Here is a 10,653-nt window from a genome sequence, read left to right on the forward strand (position 1 = left end):
GTCCGGCCTGCCTTTCTCGTACGCGTGCGGCCAGTGTTCGCTCGCCATAACCTGTGACGTAACAGTACACTCTAAGCACGGTAACGTTACTAAAGGTGCACATTTTCACAGATTTGTTCACCTAAAATACAGGTCATTTCGTAATCTTTGCAAAATTACCCTTTATTAAAAATGCACAAATGTACTTTTAAAATAGAAGCTACGGGAATAAGCTTTAGTACCGGTTCACAATATCGAGCGTTCTCACGTAAAATTGAGGTTACGTTGTGCAAAATTGGTTACGTTGTGTGGTATACTGTTCCCACAAAACCGCTTGTATGCGATTTTATACGGCCACCCCTCTGCGCGTCTCGTTTCCTTCGCTGTTCTTTCTTCTACGCATTCCAGGAGGTTACGCTCAGCGCATGCTTTGATCCGCCAGGTGTGCCGCAGCAACGGAAGCACGGCTTTCCACTCTTTCGTACTTTTTTTTGCACGTGCCTCGTGTTCTTATTTTTTTTTCCGCGCTTCCTTGTGAGCTTTCAATATACCGTCTATATGAGTACTCCAGAAAACGTGCACCTTTGCGGAAGACGTCGCATGAAAGGTGCTTCTCGCAGCACACACTCTGGCGCATTCTAATAATTCAACTGCATGGCTGCTTACAGAACGTGACAATTGGTGATCGAGACCAAACGCGTCGCCTTCGCTCATTAGAAGATGGAGCCAAAAAAACATTCGCACACTCGAGGCGACTTGAAGTTAGCATGCACTACAGAATGGTGCCTCAACCGCGAGTATTATTAAAATGTGGTCGTCCCGTCACTGTCAATTAAGACCAGATATTTTATAACAGTATCATGATACGCGTCAGGCTCTCCTCCCCCCAACTTCGATGCAGTTTAAGCATTAGGTCAGCGTCATTATAACACCTGAATTATTTTCCTCCTGATCGTGCATTTCAACTGTGGCCTTTGTGCTTATCAAACTGTGCGTTACGTGATAATAAATAACGGTCGTCTATTTGTTATAGGGCTATTTGCCAGTTCTTTTCACCTACAAATGTGCGATCAGCAATGGAAACGTGGATACAAACAAAACGTGAAGTCGACAAAGCAGGGGAGCTGCTAAAGGCGGCAAAAAAGTGCGCGGAGAATTAACATTGCTTCTTGTGGCGAAGAATAGGCATAGTAGATATACAAACCGCTCGCCATCCGCCGCGTTAAGTCATTTTACGTATATTTCGAAAACAAGCCAAAGATATGTCTGAAATCATCGCGTAATAAGTAGCTGGCAGGTACGTATGCGTATGTGCATATTATATACAAATGCTGAATGAATCACGCAAGATGGATAAAAGAAACTTAAGAAGTTGCTTAGCACAAAAGTTTAAGGACATAAGGTATCTGTGCGAATTTTGCCTTTGTGATCGCACATATGGAAATTCTAAATGCAGATCGCGATGTGACATAATGATCAATAAACTTCCAATCTATTCGCAATGCCCATAGACTGTCGCGCCACCGAGCGGAATTCAGGAGCGTCCTCTCGAGGAGGGTTAGTAGACGACAAAATGGCGGCACTATGCAGTCGCTCCCTTGTTCGGCTGTGCTAGCCTCAGTGTTAACGCGTTGGCAAGAAAGGAACACTACGACTTTGCATGTTCCCTGCATCAGGTGAACAAACCGGGCCCTCCGTGACACGAGAAATCTGATTCGTGCTTGCGAGAAGCGAAGTTTTCGTGTACAAATACGTGGCAACTCGCGCTCAATGCTAGCCCACAGTGTACACATACTAGCAGCTTCGCGAGGCTTTCTGTAGCCACGTAGGTAAGTTAAATGTTATCGTCTGACATATTCAGTGAAGCTCACCCTGTTTTACTTGCATATATAATTGGTCAGTGTTTCTTGTAGTGCACGAGTCCCATAACACTGTACGCGGGAGGGAGGTCGCGCGGGCTCGCGATGTGCTCATGTATAACTGAGCGATCTCAAGTTGGCGATACATTAAAATAGGGCCTCAATCCTTTGTCAGCAAAGCGCTGTACGAATCGTGCGAGCAACGTTTCAAATTCGAGGACGCGTCTGCTCGACGGCTTTCGTGGAGCGAACGCTTTCCATCCACGCTGTCCTTCGCCAGTGTGTTGGGTTTCATAGCCAGCGCTGCGCCGCTTGTTTTGTACGTTTGTTGATAGGTGGCAGCACACTGCAAGCGATTTGCTTGTGACCGGTCTGAGAGCAAAAACGTTCTCCGACGTCTGTCGTGACGCGGACGGAGTGGTCGAAGTCGTTCGGCGGAGGGAAATTCTTTAGATTGCTTTCAGCAGTGATGTTTGAAAGAAACCATCTTGACGACGAGGATTTTTCACTGGACGTAGAAGACTGTGAAGCACCGAGAGTGACAGCGACGATGAACCACCAGCTGCTACTCACGAGGAGCGAGTTGCACTTCACGTCCCCTCGTGCGTTAATGTTCTTTCACGCTCGTAAGTCACTTTGATGTATTTAATGTATAATATCCTTGAGCGGATCAAAATAAAAGCATAGCTCCTCTTGTGCATTGCAGGTATCACAATTATTGTGGATATTATGGAGCGCCGCATGCCGCCAACACGTCGAGCTCGACCAATGAAGCGAAAATGGTTAGAGCGATGGAACGTGCAGTCACGGCCACAATCCACGCCTCTCCGCGAACTTCTTCGACGTTGCGAAAAGGATACGTGTGCATTTCTTTCGATATTCATGTTTCGGTCATGCTGATCGAACCTGCAACATGCGAGTGAAGTACACACGGCTAGTATCAGCATGGCTGTGACACAAGCGCTACTGAATGACATGTTAAATGCTCGGTTCCGTTAAGACGGAACTCCGCGTTTTCGACTGCGCAAGTAATGACGACGGGGTATTATCACTGAACACTTTTATGTTTGCAAGCCATCATCATGCGCAGCAGCGATGGCGCTACTCGCTGGCGGCCTACTACTGCGGCAAATCTGTCAGGCAGGCTCGGTATACGTACTACCTCGGAGTGCCGTTCAGCTCATACGTCATTCTAGTTCATACAGGTTTATGTCGCACGCACAGGATTTCGCAAAGCATCGTTATGCACGGTAACGGAGCTGAAATATAACCTTTCACTTCGCAGCAAATAATTAGGTGGCGAGTACTTAGCACTTTCCATGTTTGGGAAAGTCTCATACCATTCCAGCGCAGCTCATGACATCGGTGAAAGTGGCACGGGCCGTACGTCCGCACGTCCATCTGTTCTATGCTAACGAACGGGTTGACCCTCCTCCTGGCGCCATATTGAAAAGCACGGCGCGCCACCTATAGTTCGTGGCATTGCGAATAGTGTAACTCCCTTGACGGATGAATCGCTGCGCGTTTATAAGCTACAATCTAAGAGTACAATGCATATGGCGGTGCTTTAGCCTTTAAATGATGTGCTACTGTCAATGCAACCTCTGTGCAAGAGGGAAACAAAGAAAGAAATTTGGGGAGAGGCCCAGCATGTAGGGAAGGGTGTTTCAGCTCCACTAACGTGAAACCTGTGGAGCGGCGAAGCATGCCAGTGTGCGCCGGTATTTCCGCAGCAAAATAACTTCTAATGGGCAATGAGTGACGGAACGAAGATCGGACACAGAGACGCGCAGTCCGCGTTTCGTTAACGTGCACGCTGCGGAATCTTTATTGTTCAAATACGCACAAGAGATATCTCCCACAAGCACTACATTGCAGGTCAGATCCAGTGCCATTATATATGGTGTGGCCAGTGAACGGTTGTGCAGCGCGTCAGTCGGTTTTTTCAATCAAGGAACTCGCTAGCAGACGCTGCTGAGTCGACGTGCTCTCGCTGGCGAAGGCGCGTTCTCGTTCCTTGCGATCTGGTAGTTCAGCGTTCATCGCAGAAAGAGCGTTTCCATGTCAACGGGCGCCGTTCGCTCTCTCTCGCCACACGGCGAGTGCTGTGGCGGTGGCGCCCTCTTTTCGCTCAAACAAATGGACCATCACGATAGCAGACTACGACGGCGATGCGGGCCGACACGCCGAGACCCTAAGGTGCTTCGCCCCTAACACAAAGATAAGATTATGTAAAAGCCACGTAACCTATAAATTATACATATGTTACTCGCCGTTCAATGTGGTCGTAACGTTACCGTGAATATAGTGTACCCACAGCTCCTGTGGTGCCCGCACCCACAGACGATAACTGGGTTCAGTATTACGTACACTTCCTCTACGCGATGGCATACGGCTAAATAAATTTGCTTGATATGTAGCGTACAAAAAAGAGGAATTCGTACATACCTAAAGGCGAAGGCACGCGTTGTGCCAACATTTAACTGACATTTTTTGTATGAAATTGAGCACATATCTTTAATCGGCCCGCACGATCACTGTATTCAGCTTTCAACTATGCTTGTTCGCTGCAAAGTAAACTTATCTCGTACGTCTGTCAATTTCTGTGCTTTGTCATGTTCATTCAGCCAAGCAAATGTGGCCCCGCGTAGTGCTGCAGCTCCGAAGTCGAGCGCTAACCAATTCGCCGCCTTTGCTTGCGCCACCGTTGCAGCTGGTGACGGTGGCGAACAGCTGGGTATGGGCTCAGGCACTGCATCGGGGTGATTTACTAGATGATGCTGCAGCCGCTGCTGCACGCTGAGATTTTTATTTCTATAAATACTGCTGTCTCGATTTCGAGACATAGCAGGAGTGGGTACTATTTTAGTAAAAAACAAAAGAAATAAAAGCTAAAATTATACGAACAGATGAAGATATGATATGCTTACATAGCTGTACAACAAAAGCTTTCATCAGGTTCGAGTACAGACGTTGATGGGAACACAGAAAAGACAACCGCTCTGACAATGCAAACAGATTAAAACTAGATGTGTATTCTTAGTTCTCAACGCACTCATCATGAGTCAGTGCGCGAAGCGAACCACCCAAGTTGTTCCAGGTTTCAACAGTGAATGGAAAAAAACGAAAATTTAAAACAGTCAATGCGTGTCCAAAAAGGTATTATGTTTAGTCTGTGGGTTTGCCTAGTGACACGTGTATTGGCGGGTACAAAGAGAAGGGTGCTGAATACCGGTTGGTGTGTGCACGATCTTGTGCTGTAAAATTACGCGTTCGTGCTTGCGCCTATACTCCAAAGTCTGCAACGATAAGATGTGAGCATGTGATGAAGGTGAGAAGCTGCGATCATAACGACCGAAGATGAATCTGATAGCTTTTTCTGGATTGATTCTAGCTGCGTCATGTCACACGTGATGTGAGGAGACCATACAGTTGAAGCGTAATCTAGTATCGGACGAACTAGTGATTTGTAGGCAGTCAGCTTAGACTCCAACGTTGCATTTTCTAAAGTTCACTTTATGTTACCAAGTTTTCAGAGCTTTTGCAGAGATATGAGTGATATGGGCGTACCATTTTAGTTATGTGAAAAAATAACACCCAGTTATTTGAACTCACTAACTTGGGACAAGTGCCTACCATTGGCATTCTAAGAGTAATTCAGCGGCTTCTTTTTGTTACCGAAAGTCATGGCGACTGTTTTGGTAAAATTCATTTTCATTTGCCGCCTATCACTTCATTCACAGAACATTGAAAATACCTTGTTTAATTCTTGTGACCACTAGCATCAGCAACAGTGCGGTAGAGGAGACAGTCATCTGAATATAGGCGCAACTTAACGTTGGTGTTAAAAAAACCGGCAGATCCGGAGTCGATGTTATGCGAAGCATGCGGCGGGTAGGTGACTGGCGTAACTTTTTTTTACTGAGCGACACCTTACAAAATGACGCTAAAGATTAGTATAAATTTTAAACGCACATAATATGTTGAAGAGCCGCATATGTGTTTTATAAACGGTGGGTAACGCTGCCAATGGCAACGTGGGTATTGCCAACACCAGAAGCGGTAAGCTGACGTGTAGTGCTCATACGTGTCCCGAGAACGCACGGACGTTTCACGAGTCCGTCTGCATGTGTGCAAGAAGTTTCTTCACAGTTCTTGAACAAGGGATCATCACCGGATCAGTTGGCACCAGCAGCTGGTCATGACATGTTATAGGATCCGTCGTGATCGTGGGGACGAGGGGTCCATGTGTATTGAAGTATGTGGTATAGTAGAGCGTGGAACTCGTGGATGCCTCGTCATTCGTCGACAAATTGTCTGTCGACCGAGCCGGCGACATGTCGGAACCTGAAGCCACCCTTCGCGTTGCTGAGGTATAGGCCGTCGAGGCTGGTAGGCCGGTAGTGCTACGTAGACCGACATCAGTGGATTTGTCGTATTCGTAGACTACCTGGGCGTATGTGGCTACGTAGCCTAGTCTACAAAGCGGCTGTCAATCAATCTGGCATCATCCTCGGTCAGCATGAGGCCATCGCCCAACTCGCAAGAAATGAAAAGGACACTGCGTCGTTCTGGTGGACGAAGTGCACTTTACGTTGCGGTGATGTCGATATCATATGTAACTTTCGTTAATGTATTCCTCCAGGGTCGAGCAATGCTTCAATATAGCTTGCTGAAGCATAGGAATACTAACGTAATGTTTATAAAGTGCTATAAAAGCGGAGCCAACACTGGAACTACACACGGTAAACGCCTGTATCGTTGGTACACATCGTAGGAGCATCAGTGTGTTTATTGGTTCTTGTAAAATTAGATAGCCCAGCACTACAACCACAATTGACGTTGCACCGATATTACGCCTGCGTAGGCTGCTTTTCCAAACCAGTTTTATAGACCTGGCGTGGCTCAGTGGTATAATACCTGAGTGCCACGCAGAATGCTTGGGTTCGATTCCTGCGGGATCCTAATTTTCATTCTCTCCATTTGGCAAGTCAACGCTGCCCATGTTGGTTTTTCTTAACGCTCTCGCATTTAAGTTACCAATGCCTGTTCTCGCCGTTCCTGGGTAGATATAAACTGTCAATCACCTGTGGCGCATACCCGTACACCGCGGCCCGTGGTAGACGGTATGTGCCACAGGTGTCTAGTGGAAAGTGTTTGACGACGTATGCGAGAGGATTTTAACGTTATTCATGTCATGGCCAGGCTATCAATACGTCAGATCCTCTTACCCTCCCATGCAAAGTTTGGTCTACACCAAGTTAGGGAGGCGATCATGAGAGCACCAGACGTAGGTGGCTAGATAGATAGATAGATAGATAGATACGTAGATAGAAACGCTCAAAGTGCCAGAGGGTCGCTAAGAAATGCTTCGCATTTAATAACACTTACTATATCATTAATGAAAATGAAAAATAACAGAGGTCCGAGCACTGAACCCTGAGGCACTCTAGATGTGACTTTACCGATGAACAATGCGTGCGATTAAAGTAGCGAACTGAGATCTTAAGTGTAGATAGTCAGTGATCCAGTCTATTAAACTAGACCCCTTTAATATTGCTCGCAGTTTACATAGAAGCTTTTCGTGGCAGACCATGTCAAAAGCTTTCGAATAATCAATGAAAATGGCGTCTAGTTGATCGTGACTATTGGGTGCAGAAGCTATGTCGTGTGTAAACTCAATGAGTTGCGTGACGGTGGAGAAACCAGAGCGAAAGCCGTGCTGGCTTTGTGAGAGAATTGTGGAAAGTTAAATACTGTACAATATGCTTGTGAATAATGGTTTCAAGAAGCTTACAGCAAGTCGAAATAAGAGATACTGTTCTATAATTTACTATAAGCTGCTTATCACCAGATTTAAATACTGAACGACGCTGGCAATTTTCCAAACTTTGGGAACAGTTGAATTGTTCTGCCTATTGCACGTCGGCGATGTAACGCGCTTCAAGAACACGTAGCACACGGCTACAACATCTCCCTTCCCACCCCGAGCATGAAGTGGAGTTTTCTGCGAATACGATGAATAAATGTAGTGTCAACACTGCGCAGCCGTATTGAAAATGGCTGTAATTGCTCGTGAAAATGGTGTCATCATAGTGAAACGTTGTACCGTCGAGACAGAACGCGAACTCATGTGTGAAACACTATTTGAAGGAGAACGCCAGCGATAAAATTAAGGGGGAGAGATTGCAGTGGGGGCGGTTTCTCATCACATATTACGAAGATATAAGCAGGAATTCTGCATATTAATTTGCACCTTGAAGTTGTCCATAACCGTACCGCAATACAAAATTTTGCAGGAAAATGTACATTCACAAAATAAAGTAACCGTAGCCGTATCTAAGCACCGACCTCTCCTTAAACAAATTTATGAAAAAAATATAACTCAAAAACATAACCCAACAGCACTAAAATCTTCTTATCTGCAACTACACTAAAATCAGCGACACATTCGACGACAGCAGGGCTCTGGAATTTACAGATAAGAGGCTGCTTAGGTGTCCCCATAGTTAATTTGTTGCTTATGTTACCCTTGTAGTTGGATGCTAGCCTGCGTGATGAACTATTAGCAGGGCCGCAACAACATTTACAGGATGCACTTACCCTAAGTATAATTGCTCCCTGCGTTCTTATCCTTTCTGTAGCGCCACAGCAATTCTAAGAAATCAATGGAAGCCAGTGTTTTTGTTTTGTTTTGTCATAGTCATATTTGTATATATTTAGGGCACATGTTAATAATAAATTCAGTTGGAAGGTTGCGCCCGTCCGTGTCTGTTTCGTCTGTCGTCTTAGAAAAAATTTTGCGCAAGAAGTAGTGATCAAGGAAGCCAGAAGCTTAAAGCCAAATTTTAGCTCGGAGTCATTTATTAGTTCCAGAGCCGCCCGTGGTTCACGTTTATATGAGATGGTACCAGCTGTGTTCATCTATGATGCTGAATACCGAAACAATATATTCCCAAACTGTCGCAGGCAACACTGTACTGTATCACCTACAACGTCGTACCCCGTAAGCACAACACGCTCTCAGCCCCGAGACTCGCGTTGTTAGCTTGAAATGAAAAATAAGCACCACGCTACATATGGCAGGTAGCTGACACAGTATGTGCGAGTGATAACGCTTTTCCTCGTTATCGCACCGCTATTCCATCTTCTGCTGTTCATTTTCTCTTTTGTTTTCTCGTTCACAACTCCTTGCGTACAGTTAGGCCTTGGGTTAGAGAGTAGGTCAGCCAGCTTTCTGTCTCCACTTATTAAATCGTTCTGATAAAACTGTTTTCTCGCTACTCTTCGGTGTAACTCAGTGAGTGGTACGTGTAGCGTGGCGACAGTAGCGTGCTGCTAATCAGAATAGCATCGATTGTCCTACAGAGAAATGGGCCGAAAGCAAGCAAAGTTAAAAGCTGACGCGACACGTTTCAGGGGCGAAGCTCCTTAAGGCGGCACCCGTTCGTCCCTCGTAGTCGTAGTAGTGCGTAACCAGTCGTAACGCTAGTACCAGATCTTGACTTCCAAGGTGGTGCCGGTGGGAGAGTTTTCCTGCGCGTTGTTGAACAATAAAAAATTCGCAGCGTGCGCGTTAACTAAAAGCCGGATTCTTCTGTCTCTCGTTCCCATTAGCAGCCATTGGCATGTTCCAGTAGGAAACGTTAGTAGAAGTAGAAGTGTAAGTGTAGCTAAAAGCCGACTTCTTCTGTCTCTCATTCCCATTAGCAGCCATTGTTTACCCCAAGGTAGTGCCTAGTGAGATTTCTCCTGTGCGTGATTAAACAATAAAATTTTGTTCAAAACGCCGTTGATTGATGAAATAAACCAACGAAAGACGCCAGATGTTTTCTAAAAGCAAACGAAAGAACGCCAGATGTTTCTAAAGCAAAACGAAAAGACGCCTACTGCTTAACGAAAGACGCCAGATGTTTTCTAAAGCAATGGTTTTCTAAACAATGAAAATTCACAGCGTACATGTAAATTAAAGTGAGCTGCAAGTCGTTTAACTCATCGAACCTTTAGTATAAACGCGCCCGATCTCACGTCGGTGATGATGTACTGGGCAGAATTCACGGAAGATTCACGGTTTACCGATGAACCTCCGCAGCTTCGCCCACTCGTCATTATTCACTCCGTGGATATGCTGTGATTTTTGTTGCATCTCGTTCTGGATTGTTCTTAAAACTTTTATGTGCCCCTTTTTTCCCCCTGAAGAATATCGAACAGCGCAACAAAGCGGGGTTAGCGCTCAGTTTGCGTCTACACTCTGTAGCCAGTCTTTTTAAGTGCTCTTACTCTCATCAACATGCACACACAGTATATTTCTGCACGCATCCGCATGATGTGACCTTATGCATAATGTTGTGTTGAAAATTAGATCCCCCTATTTCATACTTATAGATACGAAATGTTATCGGAAAGCTCTTTGAGATAAATCAATACTCAAGTAATGCTGCGTTTATGTATTCCAATAGTACAGTAAAAATATGTAAGTTAGGGCACATGGGTATCGATTCGGAATAATCTCGAGCTGTGGCATTCCCTGAAAATAGAAGTACAAAAAGACGGAAGAGAAAAAGGAACTATGAAACATAACGCTTCGCCAGATCAGCGTTCAGTTATGGATGGAACCTTGGAACGCAAGATATGAAACATTTGGCAGTGGGGGACATCAGTTAAAGTTTCTGCGTGGCGCATGTAAAAAAGCTCGCCACGTGGTCAGCAAAAGGGAAAGTGGAAATCAATGCAGAGCATCGATCATCTGCAGTAGCGGAAAACCGGTGGTTGCTGTTTTTTACGAAAGCTATCTTTGCCCGAATCAGGCCATATA

Source organism: Rhipicephalus sanguineus, chromosome 2, assembly GCF_013339695.2.
Source record: "Rhipicephalus sanguineus isolate Rsan-2018 chromosome 2, BIME_Rsan_1.4, whole genome shotgun sequence".
Taxonomy (NCBI): Eukaryota; Metazoa; Arthropoda; class Arachnida; order Ixodida; family Ixodidae; genus Rhipicephalus; species Rhipicephalus sanguineus.